The 24,156-nt window shown below is 33.9% G+C and overlaps 2 pseudogenes; both read left to right on the plus strand.

Moving 5' to 3' along the window:
- The first annotated feature begins 658 nt into the window (after nt 1-658).
- On the plus strand, nt 659-3,058 carry LOC142622922 (putative receptor protein kinase ZmPK1; annotated as a pseudogene).
- Nucleotides 3,059-18,102: 15,044 nt separating this feature from the next.
- On the plus strand, nt 18,103-20,580 carry LOC142622421 (putative receptor protein kinase ZmPK1; annotated as a pseudogene).
- Nucleotides 20,581-24,156: the final 3,576 nt, after the last annotated feature.

Raw genomic sequence — 24,156 nt, forward strand, 5'->3', positions numbered from 1 at the left:
TTTAACAAAACAAAAGTGCAAAAAAATATAATTGAAGCATAATTAAAAACAATTGGTGTTTTAGTTTTAAGATAAAAAGTAATTATTAGAAGCATACATCATTGAAATATCTCTCTCTCTATATATAAAAAATCTAAAATTACTATAAACTTTATTATAAAAACTTATAATCTAATAGGATAATAATTTTGATTGATACTACTTCAATAAATAAATAAAATTACTCTTTTTAATTAGTAACCCATTAATTTATAAATTAAATATGATAATATATATATATATATATATATATATATATATATATATATATATATATATATTAAAGGGGTAAGCAACAGTCCTTAGCTCAGGAAATTGCTATGGACCTACCTGTATATAGCAACTATTCAAATAATGCTAGCAACTTTCTGATCTCCTTCCCCTGTACGTCAAATGTAGTATATCGTATACGCCAGGTCTCTCACATATACGCCGGGTACAACAAGATATAATTTTATTCGTCAAATAAAGCAAGGAAATGAGAGCCTTACCCTTTACGTTCACTTTTATATATATATATATATATATATATATATATATATATATTTGATCCTTATATAAAGAGAAGCTCATAAATCTTTGTTTCCCAAGCCCATCCCTTGTTTGAGCTTTCATAAAGTTCATGGCTAATGTAATCTTGTTCCTCCTCTCTTTTGCATTATTTGCTCCATTCTCATCCTCAACATTTCAAACTTTGAGTTAAGGCTCATCTCTCTCCAGTGAGAAACCAGAAGAAGTTTTAACTTCACCAAATGACGTTTTCTCTGCTGGCTTTTACTCAGTTGGTGAAAATGCTTTCTGCTTTGCCATATGGTTCAGCAACTCACGCACCATAGTTTGGATGGCAAACCGTGACCAGCCAGTTAATGGAAAGCGCTCAAAGCTCTCTCTCGTCAAAAATGGCAATTTAATCTTAACTGATGCTGGGAAGTTCACCATTTGGACCACAAACACTTTCTCACTTTCCTTAGTACAATTATCTCTCTACAACACAGGTAATCTTGTTCTTCGTAATATGGAAGGTGTTATTTTGTGGCAAAGCTTTGATTTTCCCACAGATACACTTCTTCCTGAACAACTACTCACTAAAAACACAAAGCTTGTCTCCTCAAGAAGCCAGACCAACTACTCCTCTGGCTTCTATCAGTTTTTCTTTGACAACGATAACATTCTACGTCTTATTTTCAATGGTCATGATGTGTCCACTGTTTATTGGCCTTACCCGTGGCTTTTAAGCTGGGAGGCTGGAAGGTCCGCATTTAACAGTAGTAGAAATGAAGTGCTTAATTCCTTAGGGAACTTCAGTTCATCTGACAATTTCACTTTTATGTCAGCCGACTATGGAATTGAACTTCATAGAAAATTAACACTTGGTTACGATGGTAATATTTGATTATATAGTTGGGACTGGTCGGAGGAGGAGCAGACTCAAACTTGGGTTGTTTCATGGCAAGCCATTCAAAACCCTTGCACGATTCATGGTATTTGTGGGGCCAATAGTCTGTGCAAGTATGTTGCTAGTTCTCACGGGAAATGTACTTGCCTTCCAGGGTACAAGATGAAAAATCGAACCGATTGGTCTTATGGGTGCGAGCCTGAATTTGATCTCCTCCCTCGCAACAAAAATGAGTCTGCCTTTCTACTGCTATCCCATGTTGAATTCTATGGATATGATTTTGGGTCATTCCCCGGTTATACCCTTGATCAATGTACGGATTTATGCTTGCGATTACGCAATTGCGAAGGGTTCCAATATTACGGTTTTGATAATGGTAAAGGTTTTACAAGTTGTTACCCTAAGACACTATTGATAAATGGACATCGTTCCCCAGATTTCAGAGGAGCGGCCTATTTGAGACTACCAAAAAGGTATAACTTTTCCTACAACAATCCCGTAGAAGAATCCAATTTGGATTGCTCAAGGGAGGGTACAATACAATTGGACAGAAAATATGTCAAAAACCATGAAAAGGGGACGGTGAAATTCATGCTTTGGTTTGCATGTGGAGTGGGAGGACTTGAACTCACATGTATCTTTGTGGTGTGTTGTCTTTTGATCAAAACCAGGAAAAGCTCAGGTGCAGACGAGCAAGGGTATGCTCTTGCTGCCACTAGATTCAAAAAATTTACCTATTCTGAGCTAAAAAAGGCCACAAAGGGTTTTACTAAAGAGATCGGAAGAGGTGCATGGGGAGCTGTATACAAAGGGGTATTGTCTGACAATAGAGTTGCAGCAATTAAACGTCTCAATCAAGCCAACCAAGGAGAGGACGTATTTCTAGCAGAAGTAAGCATCATTGGGAGGCTAAACCACATGAACTTGATAGACATGTGGGGTTATTGTGCCGAAGGAAAGCACAGGCTTTTGGTGTATGAGTATATGGAGCATGGTTCTTTGGCAGAAAATCTTTTGTCTAATGCACTAAACTGGAAGCAAAGGTTTAAAATTGCTCTTGGTACTGCAAAAGGTTTAGCTTATTTGCATGAAGAGTGCTTGGAGTGGGTTTTACATTGTGACATAAAACCTCATAATATACTTTTAGACTCGAATTATGAACCAAAAGTGGCAGATTTTGGTCTATCTAAATTGCAAATTAGAGGTGCCCTTAGCAATTCAAACTTCTCAAGGATGAGAGGAACCCGCGGTTACATGGCTCCAGAGTGGGTCTTTAATCTGCCTATTACTTCCAAAGTGGATGTTTATAGCTATGGAATTGTTGTGTTGGAGATGGTGACTGGAAAGAGCACAATAACGGGTGTCCACACTACAGATGTTGGAGTTGAAGCTAAAAACAAAAAGCTGGCCACTTGGGTTAAGGGGAAAAAGAACGGAGAAGTTGCAACCACTTCTTGGATTGATGATATCATGGACCCCAAAATGGAAGGCATATATGACAAGGGTAAGATGGAGATCTTAGTTGAGATGGCTTTGAAGTGTTTAGAGGAAGACAAAGATGAAAGACCCACCATGAAACAAGTAGTTGAGAAGCTTCTTCACCTTGAAAATGATCTTCTCTAACATGGCATAACGGGTCTCCTCATGTTCAGCCTTTTTCTGATTCTCTCGTTAGTTTGTTCTCTTATTTAGTGCCTACATAGTATGTTTCGTGTTGCTGTCTTCTTTATTTCACCATGTAGCTTTTGTGGAACCCTAAGTTTTATGCAACTCTTCTATGTTATAATAGATATTTCCTTAATTTTGTTTGAATGCCATTACCACCAACATGTATAGTGCATTTATTTATTTTATTGGGTAATTAATTATAGGTTTACATTGTATTAGCAATAAAAGATTTACATTGTAATATTGTACATTTTTTTGCAAGTGTACAATATCACAATGTTTAGTCTATAATATAAAATTTACATTGTTAATATAGTGAAAACTAAAAGTTTTCATTATTTTATTATTAATTTCTCTAGAAAATGACCTGGATATTATTCGCAAAAACATTATTCTAAACGTCGCTACAAATTTGTTGTCACGTTTAATGTTCACTTTGTAACCAAAAAAAGCAAGTGGTTTTTCCCACAAAATCTTTTAATCTTAGTGAAAAATATGGATCTAAATTCACTTCATTTGCAACTGAAATTCATAAAAACTATCATGATCATGTCTTCTTGGGAAGCTTACGCTCTATAGAATCCCCAAATTGGGTGCCACCATAAGTTGGCTAATACAAAGTCAATTTTTATGTTGCCATAAGATCGAATCAAAACTTAGCGCAGTTGCAGTTTGTAGAGATGATACAAGTGAAATAATTTTTCATTCCGTCTTTCACTTGATCCTATACTTGGAGAAGCCCATGCATCTCGTCTAGTAGTGACTATGGCTATGAAGTACAAGGTAGCTAAACTTTGTGATATTTGAAGCATTCCAAATTACTGTTTGATGCCTTGCATCAGCCATCTACCACATGCATTCCTTAGCAATTAATGGTTATATATAATGCAACGGACTAACTTTTTTTCAAAATACATTTCACAATTGCTGAAGTAGTCTATTGTGAATGGTCAAGAAAACATGGTAAGTCCCATGAGTGTTAGTTGCGTGTGTATCACTCACAATAAATCACTTTAATAATTATAAATTTATTGTGAAAAATGTTTTGTTGGTAATATTACTGTAGGAAAAATATGTATAGTGTGGTGGAGATGTTTTTCTTTCTTTCCTTTTCTCCCTCAACCCCCGGGGCCCCAAGCGAGTAAACGAAGTTCAAATTTAAACCATTCATCTCACCATAGTGAAGAAAATATCTCGTAGCCCATAGCATTGTCAGCTTCTTCTGCAACTAGCTAGAGAGTAGAGACAACAATGCTAGTGAGTCTAATACCAAGCTAAAAATTTCCAAAATTTACATTGAAGGGTGCCTTTTTAGTACTCATTTATTAATTTCTAGTTATTGTTGGCGCCGTTGCCGGGGACTTGGTTAGGAAAATAAATTAGGTCTAAATTGAATTTTTTCTTCTACTAGTTACACTATTTCACTAAAAATTTCCAAAATAGACATTGAAGAATGCTTTTTATTGTTGGAACTATGTTAACACTATTTCACCTTTGCAAGACCTTTGCAAGAAAAAATGATTTTTGGTGCTTAAAAAAGCATTGTTTCAAGTTAACTGAGGTATAAATCTTAACTAGTTTGGAGTTCGAAGGATCTCTCTCTAAACTACTTTATCCCAAAAAGTACGAATATTTTTACTGCTAAATTAAATCTGCATATCTTCCAAACTACCATTTCATTTGTTACAACTTAATGAAGTGGTCGGATGAAGTGTTCGACTGATCTTTCACATGGAATGTTATGAGTAATATTCATTAAACCTCTCCTGGAATTTCTTCAGCAAAAGATGTTATGCTTAGAGAATGATTACGTGGTTGAGAATTAATGGTTAGAGACTAGATTCCTATTCGTTTTGATCGGTCAATGAATTTGTGATCCATCCTTGGTCAAAAAAGAAAAAAAAAAAAGTATCTAGAATCTGCTTGGCTTTACTTTGGAAGATATTATAACAAACAAAATTCCAATTCCAATTTCGATCATTCTAGTCAACCATGACTTGACCACCTCTATATTAATTTATCAATCAAAGTTGTAAGAAGCCAATAACCAAAAAAAAAAAAAAAACTCAAAATTTTATCGAGGCATAATATCAAAAAAAGAAAAAAAAAAGAGGAAGTAAAAACAACTCCAACTTTTATTATCAAAAGATTATAAATTGGTGTGACAATAAATATAATTGGTATTATCTAATAAGATAATATATATGTGTTTAAATAATATATTGTAATTGAAGACACATTAATCTTAATCTGTACTACCTATATATTAGTAAAAGAAAATGTGATGTTACAATAGAGGAACAGTACAATTCATAAATGACCTTAAGAAATTGTAAAATAAGCACCTATGCATTGACTTAAGTCGGTGCCATTCAATCAAGGCCAGCAGTTCTCCCTCGATTATACGTCAAATAAAGCAAGGAAATTGGATATCAATTACATTTTTCTATGTGGTTGAAGTAATAATAAATCATAAATATGGTGAGATATATGCATGCTAGGACAAATGAATAAAGGGTTAAAAACCTTAAGGTTATACTATTGCTAATTGCTGGACCTGCAGGTAAAATTGTTGTTTTCTGTCGCCAATATCCTGCCTCCATAATCATCAAATAGTGTGTAGAGTAGTTTTATCTCCATTCCAAACAATGAAAGCTTACGTATGGTGTTTACATTGATAGGACCATTCCGATAGAAATAGACCTAATCCTTAGAAATAATCTGTTAGCTAAGTGTTTCTCAAAAAAAAAAAAAAAAAATGTTAGGTAGGCTATATGCAATGTGTCCTCAACATGCAAATCCCACACGTATTGGGCTACCCTGTTTAGGGCAAGCCGGCCCAATGCCTAATTGTTAAAATTTGAATGTAACACTTACCCAAACTTATAATTATTATTAATATTAATATTATTATTATTATTATTATTTTTTTGCTGAGAACCCAAAATTTGAATGTCCCTAATAATATTACCACCAGTATTATCAATCTCAGATTGCTATCTTACAAGAACATAAATATTTATAGGAAAAACCTTTTCTCCTTGAAGGATAAAACTAAGGGATAAACTCTGAATCAATTTTACTATTCTCAAATCAATTATAATATCATAATATCTTTTGTGTATGTCTTACAGGTAAAGAAAAAACCTCCTTGTTTTTATTTGCTCTCCCACACATTCTTTTTGTGTCTTATGGCTAAAGAAAACCCTTCTTGGTTTTCTTTGCTCTCACACACTAATTATTTATCTAGATGGCAGTAATACTTTGCTCTCTCCTCCTTAGCTATCTTCTCGAAGGCTGCAACCCTTTGCTCTCTCCTCCTTAATTATTTCCTCCAAAGCGAAAATCCATTTTTCTCTCTTGATTTCACACTCTATTTTCCCTCTCCCCATAGGGAGGACCCTTGGGCCAAAACCATTAAATTCTTTGTAGCATCGTCTATTTATAAGACTTTTTTCCTATTTTCTCTTGGACTAGGAATATATTACTTCTTTAAAAAGGAATAGACTTTCCTTTCACACCAAGAAATCATATTTTCTTCCATACAAAGGAAACCCAAATTAATTTTTCCTTCTTCAACTAAGAAACCTAATTGAGTTTTCAAGTCACAATTGGAATTAGAGATAATTTCCTAACAATCTCCACCTTGACTCAAATTCTATCAATTGTCTTCAAATATCTTCTTTCCTCTTGGGATAGCTCCACCTTAATCAAGTAGTCTTCTTTTCCTCTTTGAATAGCTCCACCTTAATCAAACCAATTCCTTCTCTTCCATCTTAATTCACACAAAAAGTCGTCCACTAAATCAACCAAGCTCTAATACTATTTGTTGGGGAGATAAACACCTTGGGGGGCTTCTTTGAATAATTAATATAACATATGTCGACACACTTTAACCCAAAATGCCCAAGCCCCAACGGGTATGTGCTCAATTATATAATATTAACTACTCATTATTCTCATCATTACTCAATGTGGGATTTCACTCTAACGTGTAACCTAACACAAACCTTATCATGTACTCTTTTGACTTCAATCACACACACACACACACACACACACACACACATACACATGTATATATATATATATATATATATTGCTGAGAACCCAAACCTTTTTATCTACTCTTTTGACTTCAAATGCTTATATAGATGAGACTTATAAACTATAATTAAGTGTTATGGTTATATTTCCGCCACAAAAAAAAATGTTAAAGTTATGTTTGTTTGTTTGAAAATTGGAGAAAGAATATCATTTTCTTTTGTTTGTTGACATGGGAAAAAGGAAAGTGGGTGCCATGTATTTTCCATAGCCCATAAAAAATCTCTCCCCTAGATGGGAAGAAAAGTAGACTTACATTGTGTGGGTCCAATCACCTCTGGGACCCACACAATGTGAGAGTGATGCTTACATTATGAAAGTTTACTAGAGATATACTACTATCTTCATTTTTGATAATTCAAAGATAGTTAGAAGATTCTTACACTTATGCAAACCTTATAAGTCATAACCTACTCTTTTGATTTTGTTCACCTCAAACAAGGTTTAGAGTTACATTAGTATCTTAGGTTTAGATAATTCAAAGATAGTTTGGAAAAGTCTTACATATTTACACTACAAAAAACGTGAGCTATAGCCGCGTTTTTTTAACTGCGTTTACAAAAAACACGGCTATAGCTAATCTATAGCCATATTTTAAAGAAACGCGGCTTAAACTACTGACCTTTAGCCACGTTTTTTAAATGAGATTATAGGTTAAGTCTATAGTCATGTTTCTAAGTGTTTATAGCCGCGTTTTCTTGGAAATGGCCTATTGCTGCATTCAAAAAGCATAACTATAGGTCCAACCGAATAATAAACATGGGTATAGCTAACTTATAGCCGCGTTTCTAAGCATTTTGCAGCGCGGCTATAGGTTCATTTGGAAAAAAAAAAAAAAGAAAAAAAAAAGAGAGAAAGACTACCTATAGCCACGTTTTTGAAATGCGACTATAGGCCCATCGGGATAGTTTAAAAAAAAAAATTGCGAACTAGTAGTGGCGCCTTTCAACTGCCACTATAGGGTACTTACATGACTTGGACCTATAGCTTTCGTGGTTAAAAAAAAAAAAAAAAAAAAAAAAAAAAAAAAAAAAAAAAAAACCTAGCTCACAGATCAGAACGAGTTACCCTAGCTCAAACCCTCACTTTCAACCTCTCTCACTCTCAAGTCTCAAGCTCTCTCACTCGCTACAACGCCGATTGTTGTTGCTACCAAGCGCCGATCTATGCTACCAAGCAGCCCACTCTGAAGGCCCCACCGTCATCCCTTGATCTTCCCGCAACAACTTCCTTTCAAGTTCTCTCTAACTCTCCACGCCGCTAGTGGAGAGTTCAGTGATAGGTTTTTTTTTTTCTTTCTTTGTTGAATTTTGGATTTTTTGGGTTTTGGGTTTTGATTGGTTTTTTGAGTTGTTAGATTTTTGTTTATTTGCAGAGTTCAATTCACTGAGTATATACTAAAAAATGTGGCTTTGTATCAATTACGTAATGGGATTCCTTTGATCACAGCCGTTGCAGAAAACTTCACTCGGGGCGAGCTCGCCACTGCTTTGTGTAAGGTATAAAGTAAAGAACACAATGACGGTTGTTGGTATGAGACAATGTGGAAAATATTAGAATAAAGTGAAGTGCTTCAAAGTTCAAATGCCTAAGACAATTTTGCTTAATTTTTTTTTTTTTAAATTTCATTTGATTGGCTAGGAATGATCCAAAAACCTTCAGCAGATGAAAGAGAAATTTTATAAAAGTTTCATTAACAAGAGTGCTTAATTTTATGTTTTGAATAATGATAAAGTTAACGGATATCCTAAAGGTATTGATTTAGGATATATTTAAGATATATTTAGAGATTTTTTTTTCATAAAAGTGATGTTAAAACTTTTTAAAAATGGTTTATTAACAATTGCTCGTTGACACGACCCTTTGACTAAAGTAGAAAACTAAAAAGTCGGTGCGGAATAGACAATTTTTATTGACTAGATGGAGCGGATTCTTGAACAACCCTAGTAATAGACCCATTTATTGTTTTCAATGTGCATCGCTCGTGCTATTGACTAGAATATCTTGCATTTTTTCTTTGCCAAGATTGAATAGACTGTAAAGTTGTAATTTACGACTATGTTTTATGTTGACTTTTTTCATGATTGCATTATTTTTGCTCATTGTATTTAATTTTGTGGGATTTTATTGTTTTGAGTTTAGTATTAAGTTGATGAAGAATCAAGCATGCAATGAAGATCAATACAGTTTTGCGACTAACTTGCAAGAACCTCGCGAGTAAAGGTTTCCACAAAGAGGCCACATGAGAAGCACATGCTAGAAGCTAAAGAGTCAAGTGCCAGACTGCATTTTGCGAGTACTTTGTGAGAAAAGCCATCTCGCGAGGTACTCGCAAAACTCTCTGCCTGGAGGATTTTAAGTATGACTTTCGTACCTTTCACCTATATTATATATACTCTCATTACCCATAAAAGTAAACGAGGCTATTCAGAGAGAAAACCCTAGATAGATTTCTACAACACAACACACCCACCTTTTAGAGAGAGAGAGAGAACTACTCATCCTTTAATGAGAAATCATTGTAATCTCTTTTCATTCCCTCTCTCAATATTATACCTTTAGAGGAGATTTGTACCCAAACACAACCCACACTTATTCAGAGTGTAGAGAGTGTTTTGGAGTTTTGGGGATTTGCCAAACAAAGCTGGTGAAACTTGGCGGATGCAATCAGACAGTATTGCAAGATCCGAAAAGCTAGTGAAGACAAGACTCCGAGAAGTGCGTTGGTAGCAGGAGCTTGGAGGGATTAAGTACATTGGGTAGACTGAGCTTGGAGGGTCTTTTGTTATTTGTGTACTCCAACTTATTCACTAGTGGATTGATTTTGATTTAGAGGGTCGCGGAGAGGTTTTTCGCAGAGTTCTTCGGTTTCTTTTTCGATAATACATTTCGGTTGCAAAATTGAACATCATTGTTATCTTGCAATTGTATCATTTCATTATCTTCTGACTCTTTTTGGTGAATTTCGTGTTCATTTGTGATACTTTCATCTAAATTTTGTGTTATATTTTGTTTATTACTAATAACAAATTTATCCATTGATTCTTTTTGAGACTCAATTATTTTTTTTTCTTTGTTTAAGTTTTTCATATTCAGATGCATATTTTCTAGTAGACATTTCTAATCAAACAATATATTTATAAAGACTAAAATAAAAAATAACTTTTAAGTGTAGAGCAAATGAGAAATATAACTTGATTTATATAAAAAGTATTGTTGTAGTTTCACTGAATAATAACAAGTTTTTAGCAATCTCAACCTGCATAAATAAAGATTTATTCATTATATTACCAATAACTATAATATATATATATGAGTCCAAATCTTCTGTCCCACTTTTCCTGCTCCACTCTATACTCCACCAATAAAAACTTGCCACGTGTTCAAATCTTTAATTAATTACTACTATTAATTAATAACAGTAGCATTTAATAAGTCAATAATGATAATAATTAATTAAAGATTTGAACACGTGGCAAGTTTTTATTGGTGGAGTATAGAGTGGAGCAGGAAAAGTGGGACAGAAGATTTGGACTCTATATATATAAGATTAAAATTTTAAAAAAAATCACAGCCATAACAAAAACAAGCCCAGCCCAGCCCAGCCAAGCACCTGCCAAGACCTACCCACAAAAAACATAAAACAAATCCTATTACATTTACACCTAAAAGAAAAAAAAAAAAAAAAACAAAAAACAAAACGCAGGCTTAAAAAAGTATTTAGAACTTAACAAAAAATAAAATAAAATAAGGGACCTATAGCAGCGTTTGAAAATGCCACTATAGGTCCTGCAAAATTCAAGATTCAAACCCCACTTTCCCACCTACCCCCATTAATTATCTCCACTCAAATTAAAAAATCCCACCAACCCCTCACTCCCTTATCTCTACGCCACCTTCAAACTTCATTTCTCTCTTCTTCTTCTTCTTCTTTTTTTTTTTTTTTTTTTTCACTCCTCCATGTTTCTTCTTTTCTCTTTCTTTTTTTTTTTTCTTTTTTTTTTCTTTCTTTCACTCTTCTTTCACTTCACACCTGGATTTGTTCTTTTTCTCTTCCTCTCCATTTTGATTTTATTTCCCCTGTTTTATTTGTGGTGATGTTAATGTTTGTGAGTTTTGGATTTGCAGATGGTGTTACAACTAGTTGATTTTGTTCAAATTTTTAGATGGTGCTACTGTTCTAGGATTTGTCATTGAAGAAGGAGTGCTCTTGTGTTTGAAGCCATTGGTTGTATAGTTGCAGGTAAGCATTTTTTAAAAAAAACTTTAATAATTATTTTGGTTTATTCCTTGTTTGAGATTTCTATATGTGAGCATGTTGTGTTTCATTTTGAATTTTTTTGGGTGGGTTTGTGTTTCATTTTGAATTTGCTGGGCTAGCTATAGTGTTTGTATTTTCTTTTATTTATGTATTTTGTTTTTTTTTATCTTTTAATTTAATTAAAATTGTAATTCAATTTTAAAAAATAAAAAACTTTTGATTATCAAAAATTAATTTTTGGTAATCAAAAGTTTTTTTTTATTGGTGGTTTTTGGCTATAGTGGCGTTCTAAAACGCCACTATAGCCTTTTTTTTAAATAAAAAAATTGGTCTATAGTGGTGTCTACAAACGCCACTATAGGGCGGACCTATAGTGGCATTTGTAAACGCCACTATAGCAAATGCCACTATAGCCAAAATGGGCCTATAGTGGCGTTTTTAGTACCTATAGTGGCGTTTCACAAACCCCACTATAGGTCCAGTTTTTTGTAGTGCAAACAAGCTTCTCAACTACTTGGCTCATGGTGGGTCCTGCATCTTTGTCTTCTTTTACACATTGCAAAGCCATTTGAACAAAGATTTTCATCTTATCCATGTCACATTTGTCTTCCATTGTGAGGTCTATGATATCTTCAATCCAGGTAGTAGTAATTGCCTCTTCATTCTTTGCCTCCCTAACCCAAGTAACCAGCCTTCTGTGTTTTTCTTCTACTCCATCTATGGTGTGGACACCCATTATTGTGCTCTTTCTAGTCACCATCTCCAACACAACAATCCCATAGCTATAAACATCTACTTTGGAGGTGATGGGTAGATTGAAGACCTACTCTATAGCCATGTAATTGTGAGTTCCTCTCATCCTTAAGAAACTTGAATTGTTTACACCACCTCTGTTTTGTAGTTTAGATGAACCAAAATCTGCTAGTTTTGGTTGATAATTCGAGTCTAGAAGTATGTTCTGAGGCTTACATTGCAATGTAAAACCCAATGGTGTATTTATGGTTTGGGTCTTGAGAGAGTGATTGTGTGATACTCTTGTAATCTTCTTTACTTTATAGTGGAACTTTCTCTATCGCCGCCAATGGATGTACGTAATTGCCGAACTATATAAATTCCTTGTGTCTATTATTTTCTTTTCTCTTCTTTAATCTTGCATAAGTGGGCATATTTTCACAACAATATATAAGTATTTTATATAAATAAAGATGTTCCTTTGTTTTTCCATTTCTTTTGAAAGCGAAAAAGCGATTAGTGACTTAGAGCATTTACATCCAATTTTGCAAAACTTCTCTATTTTAGACTACCAAAAAGTTAATTTACCTGCTTTATATAATCACTTCTTCAATATATTATATCTTATTCTCCAATTTCAAGCATATTATATTAAATAATCTAAATAACTCTTTTTATATAATTTTTTTTACTCAACAAACCAACAACTAAACTGAATTGAAATTAACCTAAACACCCGAATTGAATTCAGCCCAACAACCAACCCAAAGTAACTAACAACCCCAACCACCACCATCTACCATCCAACCCCAACCTGCTACCATTGACAACCCAGTCCCAACCCGCCATCATCGATAACCCTAACCTACAACTTGAACCCAGCTAAGTGATCCATGCCTAAATTGAATATCAAACAAACAAAACCTAGCAACACTAATCAAATCCACTCTCAAATCAAGTCGATCGATCCACCACCACAGCACCATGATGGTGGAACCTTGACAAAAAGAGATTCAGGAAGAGAGAGATTTCTTTTTAATTTTTAAAGTTAGAAGTAGAAGTTCTCTAATGATGCAAAAATTCTATAGCTATTGTTAATTTTGGAAGAAAAGTAGAAAACTATAGCATTTGTAAATTTTGAATAGTGATAGAAAACCGGATATATAGGGTGTTTTTGTAAAATTCAATGAGCGATACTCTCTATTTTCCATATTTAGGTGTTTTTACTTTTTACAATGAAAATTCTCTAAGTGCATGTCCCAAATCTAATTTAATTTAATTGATTGGATCTCATTTTAGTTTGTTGTGCTTGTAACTACCACAAGAAAGAGTGTCAAAGAGAGCACATTTGGAAGTCTGGGGTCATCTATATAATGATGACATGCGACTTGGTAGAGGAGACCTTAGGCTTTGTTTGGGAGTTCATAAGGGAATGAAATTGAATGATCATAAGAGAATGAAAAGAAATGGAATAGAATAGAATGTACTTAAACAAGGGAAATGAATAAAAGAAATGAAATTAAGTAACCTTGATTGGATGTTTTAAAATAAAGGAATGGAAATGAATGAAAATGTAAGTAATCTTACATTCTCGTACACTTTTTTAATATATTAATTAATAATATTTTCAACAAATTTGAAAGATTAATTCAATCTGTTATTGAAGTCAAGAAATTTAATAAATTTTTTATTATTTACTTTTAAATAATTTTATGTTTTGACTAATGGTAAATTTAATAGATATTCTAAGAGTATTGATTTATGATATTTTTTAGAAACTTTTTTTATGAGAAAAGTAACAAAATAATTAATTTATTTTTATAAATTTTTATATTTTTAATAAAAATAATGTTAAAACTTTTTAAAAATGATTTATTAACTATTTGCTCATTAACACGAACCTTTGACTAAAGTGGAAAACTGAAAAGTCGGCGTGGGATAGTCAATTTTTATTGATTGGGTGGAGCGGATTCTTGAACAACCCTAGTAATAGGCCCATTTCATGTTTTCAATGTGCTTCTCTTGTGTTATGGACTAGAACATCTTGCCTTTTTTCTTTTTCCAAAATTGAATAGACTTTCTTGGACTAATCTTAAAAGCGGAAGATCACTACAAACTCCTTCAATTTAAAAGTCGAATTGAAGTATTAGTATGAAACAATTATGTGGGACAACGAATGAACTATGGATGAAAGTGACGTTTCATGTGTCCCTCCATTGATGTAATTCTAGAAACTATAAATTCTAATTAGCATGGTGGGAAATTTTTGTATGGTACCAACATAAAAATAAATGAAAAATGAAAATGAAAAACCAAGATTATTAGTGTTATAGAGAGATAGTTGTATCTTCAGCAATATTCATGTGCATTTTCTATTCATTATTGTTGGATAAAAAAGAAAGAAGTGTTAGGGTCATAATTTTTCTACGTAATTGGTTAATCCTTTGATAAAATGCACTTTACTTATAATTTGGTAGATCTAAGTTGGGTTTAATGTACCAAGGAGTATGTTGTTCAAACATATCAATTAATATCATTAAAGACATGAAGGTTGATTCAAGAAACAAGTGAAGAAAGATTGTTTTATTAAGTCTTGATACAAGCTCGATGGATATTGCTATTGAAGATTAATTGAGAAGCTTGGCACAAGCTCAATCTATCGAGAACTACGATTTTAGAAATTTCAGATCTATAATTCGGCATATGATGACTTAAATGATTAGAGTTTCTCTTCTTACAACCCTAGTCATATATAAGACTTATTTTAAAAGTTATCATGTATGAAAACAGAGGCCTAAAACTTATATACTCTGTGAGAAGCTACTGTGTTTGTGTGCTTTAGGATTTTGTAACCAAGTACTTCCTAATTTTCATCGTTTATGAAGTGAAAAATTTTGCAACCAATAATCAAGTTGTTGAAATTAGTCACATAGTGGGATCCATGCAAAGGAGTTAGTCATAGATTGGAAATTTGTGCAACAAAGGAAAGAAAGCTACTACAAGATTAAGTCCAATTGGGTATTGGAGTAAAGGTTCAACTATAGGTTGGTATTTTGAGATAGGCTAGATAAGATTCCTTATACTTATAACCGCTTGATTATTGATTAGTGAATTCTTGAAAGTGGTGACCTTAAATTCACCCGGTAGGGTTTTTGCCTTGTGAGAAGTTTTTCCTATTTGTCAACAAATCACTGTGTTAATTTATTTTCCGTTGAATTTAATTTATTTGGTGATTTGTTGGTGCCTCTACTTTTTGTATGTAATTTGACCTAATTAATCAACTTGAGTAATTAAATTAATTAACCGGAATCAATCTATTTTAACCCAACAGAGAGGAAACAATAAAGTCCTCAAAGCTAGGAATGATAATAATTTAAAAAAAAAAAAGCTTTGAATAGGCTAACAAATTAGGCAAAGGAGTTTCAAAAAGAAAAAAAAATTAAACTCTATAATTTCAAAAGCAACAAATTAAACCATAAACCTTAAATAAAAGATATATATATATATATATATATATATATATATATATATATATATATATATATATATATAATACAATTATAGTCTCAAAAGTAACAAGGTAAACCCAGAGATTTCGAAAAATAACAAATTAAACTCTTAGCCTATACAAAATCTCATAACCATGCATGGACTTTTCAACTTTATATATAATTGCAACTCTCTCTCTCTCTCTTTTATTTATTGACATTCCAACAATGCTATAAATATCAAATTTTACAATTTTTTCTTCATAATAGGTGGTAAATTGTGATTAGTGCACAACATCACTTTTATGTAGGCCATCGATTGTTAATATATATATACTACTTTTATAATATATATATACACAACTTACCACCTAAGCAATTGTAATAAACTTATAAAATTGGTTGTACATTTCGACTTATTAAATTACCATGTGCTGGGATGAGACTGTTAGAAATCAACACTAATGGCCCGTTTGGATGGAGGGTAAAAGGAGTGAGAGTAGAAAGAAGTAGAGCAGAGTTGGTTAAAAATAAGCTAATTTTGAGATAAATCTACTCTACCCTCCTCCCTCCCCTCAATCCAAACACTCACTTGTCTCTATACATTTCTAGAGTTTCATTCTATTTTCTTCTCCTCGGAATTCTCTAGAGCTTAGTTTAAGTTCGGCTACACATTTTCAAATTGTCTAGAAGGTTTGAGAAAGCCATTATTTTATATATTGTCAATAAAAAGAAAGAAGCTAGAAGCTTCAATGTCGGTTATTTAACCGACCTCATGCTGGTATAAATAGGAACCTTTGGTTCCCACTTGTGAGATGAGACTCCTAGAGATGTGTGAACGACTTGTGAAGTCAGTGTGTGTCATCAAGCACCAAGCCGTGTGTGAAGTGTGGTGATCTGAAGTCAAGTTTTAGGTGAAGTAAATTAGAGAGAAGTGAAGCGAAGTCAACACAGGAGAGCTATAGTGTCAGTAGGTGTGCATGTGCATTTGGTGAGTGGAGTGTATGTAATAGTGCCGTGTGTGTTTTGGTGCAGAGTCAAGTTTTAAATTATTCAGTATTTTGTTCAACAATTGAGTATTAGAGCTTCTGCTAACTTAACAAAATGTGCTGAAAATGAGTACAGTCATAGAGAAATAACAACCTACTGCTTGAAAAGCGAATGCTTTTTTGTTGTTGTTGTTTTTCCTTGTCTTTTTTCTATTCTTTTTCGTCGGCTCAGTCTATACCAATCCTTAGACTCAAAAAATCTAGATTCTGCTTGGCTTTAATTTGGAAAATAATGTAACCAACAAAATTCCATAACAAATTCTATCATTCCTCTATCGTCTAATTCATTTCAATCCAAAAAAATAAAAAATAAAAAATAAATCTACCATTCCATTTCTTATGAACAAATTCTTTCATTCCAGTGAAGAATGATGTGGCTATCTCTATATCGAACCATCGATTTATAAGAGTTTACAAGAAGCCTTCAATATATATATATATATATATATAAATTGATGCAAGATAAAAAGTTTGAAGATTCTACCGTATAAATAAATTGACTTAAGGCCTCAAAGTAGAAAAAGACTTCAAAATTTTTACTAATAGGTTTATTTATTTAATGGTAATAGTATTGATTAAGCCGAAATATTAGCTAATAAATAAAATAATATTATTTTATCAAATGAAAAAAAGAGAGTGAAAAATACTATGTGCATAATATTTTTTACAATAAATCTTAAATAATAGGTTGTTACTGACTATTATTAGTGGACAAAAGAAGTACTTTAAGTAATGGGTTTAAATTAGAATTAGTAACAACTTAACACCTAGTTAGGATTTGTTGTGAAAATGTTTTGAATATAGCATCTTAAAAGAAAAAAGCAATACATAAAAAAATTTTCAACAGTCTTCACAACTGTAGAATTGGTAAACTTTTACAAGTGAGGATCTAGGTTCACTATTAACATCATTTTTTTCTACTTATCATTATTAATTTGTCATATTAACAAATTTGAAAAGTTTTGTCAAATTTTTTATTTCTAGAAACTTTTAAAAAAAAAAATTCAACGTGGTTTATATTAGTTAGTAATTTTGTATTTAAAACAAGAAAATAAAGCCTATGTAATATTAAAAAGAATTTAATATAAGAAGTTAAATTAAGTATATAAAAGGTCTCAGTCTATTTTTCCGTCTTAGGCCTCCGAATCTATTTAGCCGCCCCTAACTTTAAGAAACATGGCTACTCATTTACGACCTTAAGAAATTGTAAAAGAAGCCAGGAACTCTAGTCTTGCTTTTAGTATTACTCTTACTCGTCAAATCAATTAGGGCAAGGAATTAGTCTAGCTTTTACGTACGTTCACACGTATCTTTGATCCTAAAATAAAGAGACGCATCTTTGTTTCCCAAGCCCATCTCTTGTTCATGACTACTATAATCTTGTTGCTTCTCTATCTGACATTATTTACTCCATTCTCATCTTCAACATTTAGCAAAGGTTCATCTCTCTTCAGTGAGAGACCAACAAATGTTTTAACTTCACCAGATAACGTTTTCTCTGCAGGCTTTTACTCAATTGGTGAAAATGCTTTTTGCTTTGCCATATGGTTTAGCAACCCAAGCACCGTAGTTTGGGTGGCAAACCGTGACCAGCCAGTTAATGGAAAGCGCTCAAAGCTCTCACTCCTCAAAAATGGCAATCTGATCTTAGTTGATGCCGGTAAGTTCACTGTTTGGGCCACAAACACTTTCTCACTCTCCTCAGTAGTACAATTATCTCTCTACAACACCGGTAATCTTGTTCTATACAATAGGGAAAGTATTATTTTGTGGCAAAGCTTTGACTTCCCTACAAATACACTTCTTCCTCAACAACTACTCACTAGAAACACAAAACTTGTCTCCTCCAGAAGCCAGACAAACCATTCCTCTAGTTTCTATGAGCTTTTCTTCGACAATAATAACGTTCTCAGCCTTCTTTTTAATGGTCCTGAGGTTTCCAGTATTTATTGGCCTGAACCGTGGCTTGTAATCTGGCAGGCTAAAAGGTCCACGTATAACAATAGTAGAATTGCAGTGCTGAATTCCTTAGGAAATTTTAGTTCATCCGATGATTTTACTTTTTTGTCAAATGACTATGGAGCAGTGCTTCATAGAAAATTGACGCTTGATTATGATGGTAATATTCGATTGTATAGTTGGGAAAAAGAAAGGCAAACTTGGGTTGTTTCATGGCAAGCCAATCAGAAACCTTGCAGGATTAATGGTGTTTGTGGGGCCAACAGTCTGTGCAAGTATGTTGTTGGTTCTGGGAGGAAATGCTCTTGCCTTCCAAGATACAAGATGAAAAATAGTCTTGACTGGTCGTATGGGTGTGAACCCGAATTTGATCTCTCTCATCGCAACAAAAACGAGTCTGTCTTTCTCCTGCTATCCAATGTTGAATTCTACGGGTATGATGTTGGTTACTACTCCAATTACAGCTTTGATGACTGTACAAATTCATGCTTGCAATTACACAATTGCAATGCAGTCCAGTACGCCTTTGAAACAGGTGATTGTTTCCGTAAGTCACTATTGCTGAATGGATATCATTCCCCAGATTTAGGAAAAAATACCTATTTGAGACTCCCAAAAACCTTTAGTCCAACAAAAATCTTGTAAAAGAATTTAGTTTAGATTGCTCAAGGGAGGGTACGATACAATTGGATAGAAAATACGTTAAAAATCGTGAAAAGGGGATAGTGAAATTCCTGCTTTGGTTTGCATTTGGAGTGGGAGGACTTGAACTCACTTGTATCTTTGTGGTGTGGTGTCTTCTGATCAAAACGAGGAAAAGCTCAGATGCAGATAACCAAGGGTATGGTCTTGCTGCCACTAGATTTAGAAAATTTACCTATGCTGAGCTAAAAAAGGCCATAAATGGTTTTACTAAAGAAATCGGAATAGGGGCATGGGGAGTTGTATACAGAGGGGTATTGTCTGACAATAGAGTTGCTGCAATCAAGTGTCTCAATGAAGCCAACCAAGGAGAAGACGAATTCCTAGCAGAAGTAAGCATTATTGGGAGGCTTAACCACATGAACTTGATAGACATGTGGGGTTATTGTGCTGAAGGGAAGCGCAAGCTTTTGGTGTACGAGTATATGATGCATGGTTCTTTGGCAGAAAATCTCTCTTCTAATGCACTTGACTGGAAGCAAAGGTTTGATATTGCTCTTGGTACTGCAAAAGGTTTAGCTTATTTGCATGAAGAGTGTTTGGAGTGGGTTTTACATTGTGACATAAAGTCTCAAAACATACTTCTAGACTCGAATTATGAACCAAAAGTAGCCGATTTTGGTCTATCTAAATTGCAAAACAGAGGTGCCCCTTAACAATCCAAGCTTCTCAAGGATGAGAGGAACCTGCGGTTACATGGCTCCAGAGTGGATCTTCAATCTCCAAAGTGGATGTTTATAGCTATGGAATTGTTATGCTAGAGATGGTGACTGGAAAGAGCACAATAATAGGTGTCCACACTACAAATGTTGGAGTTGAAACTAAAAACAAAAGGCTGGCCACTTGGGTTAAGGGGAAAAAGAACGGAGAAGTTGCAACCACTTCTTGGATTGATGATATCATGGACCCCAAAATGGAAGGCATATATGACAAGGGTAAGATGGAGATCTTAGTTGAAATGGCTTTGCAGTGTTTAGAGGAAGACAAAGATGAAAGACCCACCATGAAACAAGTAGCTGAGAAGCTTTCTTCACCTTGAAAATGATCTTCTCTAACATGGCATGGCGGGTCTCCTCATGTTCAGCCTTTTTCTGATTCTCTCATTATTTTGTTCTCTTATTTAGTGCCTACATAGTATGTTTCGTAGGGCTGTCTTCTTTATTTCATCACCATGTAGCTTTTGTGGAACCATAAGTTTTATGGAACTCTTCTATGTTATAATAGATATTTCCTTAATTGTGTTTGAATGCCATTACCACCAACATTTATAATACATTTATTTATTTTTTTGGGTAATTATAGGTTTACATTGTATTTGCAATACAAGATTTACATTGTATTTGCAATACAAGATTTACATTGTAATATTGTACATTTTTTGCAAGTGTACAACATCACAGTGTTTAGTCTATAATATAAAATTACATTACTAATATAGTGTAAACTAAAAGTTTTAATTATTTTATTATTAATTTCTCTAGAAAATAACCTGGGATATTATTCGCACAAAAATTATTCTAATCGTGGCCACAAATTTGTAGCCACGTTTAATGTACACTTTGTAACCAAAAAAAGCAAGTGGTTTTTCCCACAAAATCTTTCAATCTTAGTGAAAAATATGGATCTAAATTCACTTCATTTGCAACTGAAATTCATACAACTATCAAGATCATGTCTTCTTGGGAAGCTTACACTCTATAGAATCCCCAAATTGGTTGCCACCCCAAGTTGGCTAGTACAAAGTGAATTTTTATGTTGCCATGAGATTGAAACAAAACTTAGCACAGTTGCAGTTTGTAGAGACGATATGTCATGATCCAAACCTATACTTCAGAATTTAGAGCATGACCGGCATGTTAATATCAAGTTTTCCTCAATACTAACATGAACCAACTAAAGTTAAAGGTGCTTATCAAATATCATTTCTTGTATTCCTTTTTATTTCCTTGCATAAAAAGCATAATCTGCAAAATTGATAAAAACTTTGAAACTACATTTCATTTTGAACTTTGCAAGATTACAACTTAGCTGAAACTTAAGGTATTCGTGTAAATATTACATAGCTAAACGTTTAGTAAAAATTTTATCTACAAGCCTAACCCCAAAGACATACAGCTAGGGTTCAATACAAACTAAGATTCTAAAATACATCTGTGCTCAAAAGGATCAAGTACATCTTAATTCCTCCTATAAAACAAAAGAACTAAACTACTATCTAACAAAAAACTATACATTCTAACAAACTAGAATCACAAATTCCTTACCACTTCTAATACTCTCGTTGCTTTTAGGAAAAAACTTATGCACTGAAATATGATAGGATGAGCTGTGAAGCCTAGTAAAGTTTTAAGCTCCATGAACATTTAATAAGAATGCATATAGATCATGATAGACCAAAAACGTATTGACCCATTGTGATGGATTAATTGATTAATTAGTCAAGTTCAATTAATTAACCAATTTAACATACAAAGCACGTGGTAGCACAAACAAATTACCAAATAAACTAAGTATGCAGCGGAAAATAAATAACACGGTGATTTGTTTACGAATGGGAAAAACTTACGTCGCACAAATCCCACCGGGTGAATTTAAGGTCACCACTCCCAAAATTTCACTATTATCACAACAAGCGGTTACAAGTAAAGGAATCTCAAGTACCTTACCAACCTACACTTGAACCCTTACCTCAATACCCAATTGGACTTGTTCTGTAGTGACTGTTTCTCCTTTCAATGCACGGTTCCCAAGTACGTGATTAACCAAATGTGTAGATCCCAGTACACGACTTCAATCACCAACTAGAGAAGATTGTTGGTTGCAAAGTTCTTCAATTCATCCATACAATGAAGATCAAGAAGATGCTTGGTTACAAAACCCTACGGTGCAAAGACACAACAACTTCTTCACAAAAGAGATGAACTAGGGCAAGAACTTCGTCTCAAGTTACAATTTACATGAACAAGGATTTTTCAATGCTTGTGCAACTTGCCACACTTCGACAGCCCTTAGAATAATCCTTTTATATGTCTAGGGTTAGGAGAAAAGAAGACCCAAAGACACATCCACGGATTAGAATTAAAATAGAACTAGGAATCTGCTTTTCTTAAATCTCGACAGCTACAGGTGTCGAGGTGCTGTCGAGCAGCTATCAAGCCTCGGGACTAGAACAGCTTCTTAAAGCTCGATAGATGCAGCTGTCGAGCTTTAATGAAGAGCACTTCTTAACTTGTTTCTTAGACAGACTTGCATGGTTTTAACACTTGATCTTGAAACCTTGTTTCTTGAAGCATTAACCTCATCCTAAATCTACCCAATTACAAGTAAAGTGCGTTGTCACATAAATAATGAATGACATATGTTCTAAACAAGTGAAACACATATGTCCTAACAATCTCCTCCTTTGGCAATCCGTGACAAAACCATAGCAAACAAATGAACATATGAGAGAAGTCATAAATCACTCAACTCATACTCACTTGTTAAATACAATAAAATCTATCCTAACACAAACTCTTGAAAAACTTTGCAAGAAGAGTGTTTATGACAAGCAGACTTTGACAACCTGTATTTCTGAAACACTTTGAACAAAACTCATCAAGGCATCTTAGTGTGAAACAGAAATAATAGATTGCATACAAATAAAGAAACATGTGTATAAAGAAAGAAAAGAACACATGTAGAGATAGGTGAAAGAAACATACAACATCATATATATATATATATATATATATATATATATATATATAAAACAAAATGAGCACAATGTATGTAATAATGGTCACAAGACCTAGGTACAAGAAGAAAATGTATCTAAAGTAGAGAAAAGAAAAAGATACAAGTAATCCTAACTACATCCCTCAGAACTTAACACTCCCCCTGTCAAAAATGTCCTTATACAAGCTTTCCCTGTATGACTACTCTCATAACCCAAAACTACTTCCCCTTTTTGTTACAAGTGACAAAGGGTAGAGTGTCAAGTTGATATCTCATCGGTAGAGCTAGCATCTCTATCATCCAAAGCATCATCGTCATCACCATCATCATCCCCAGATATGGAAGCCACAAGAGGTGGTGGAGGAGAAACCTCGGGAGCAAAGTTGCCCATGGTCGTCTGTCGCCTAGCAATGCGACCAATATGAACATTCACCTGATACAACTTTGTAGGGAGCGTATCTAGGCGAGCATCCATACGCTGAAGCTGCGCAATGATATCTCTTAGTGACACATCGCTAGTAGGAGAGGAGGGAGTGGATGAAGCACGAGCAGATCTGGATGGAGCAGAATGGGAGGAAGGAGCTGCCGAACCTGTCTAACGCGACCGAAACTGTGCCTCACTATGTTTTACGGTAGTGGCATTTATGGCAACCATGACAGAAAAAGGGTCGGAGACAGGAAAAGGGATAGAAAAATGGCGTAAAATCCTCGTGATAGCGGAAGAAAAGATGAGTTTATCACGGGTAGCCGTATCCTTATACACATCTAAGATGGAAAAGATGAAATGTGACAGAAAGTCAATGGTAAGATCCTTATAAGAGACAACAGAAAACGAGCACGAGGCTCTGTGATAGAGTTGTAGTGAGAGAAAGGATGCAAGAAAAAAGTCATTACCATGTTTAAGAAACGAGGACCTTTAGCAAAAGGTCAACATGATGTAAACTGGCGCTCACCCCAATCAGAAGGGTGCTCACAGAAAGCAGAAATCATCTCATCTTTGGACAAAGTCCTTAGATGCTCACAACCAAGGTAGTTAGGATG

This window comes from Castanea sativa, chromosome 1, assembly GCF_040712315.1.
Source record: "Castanea sativa cultivar Marrone di Chiusa Pesio chromosome 1, ASM4071231v1".
In the NCBI taxonomy this organism is placed as follows: Eukaryota; Viridiplantae; Streptophyta; class Magnoliopsida; order Fagales; family Fagaceae; genus Castanea; species Castanea sativa.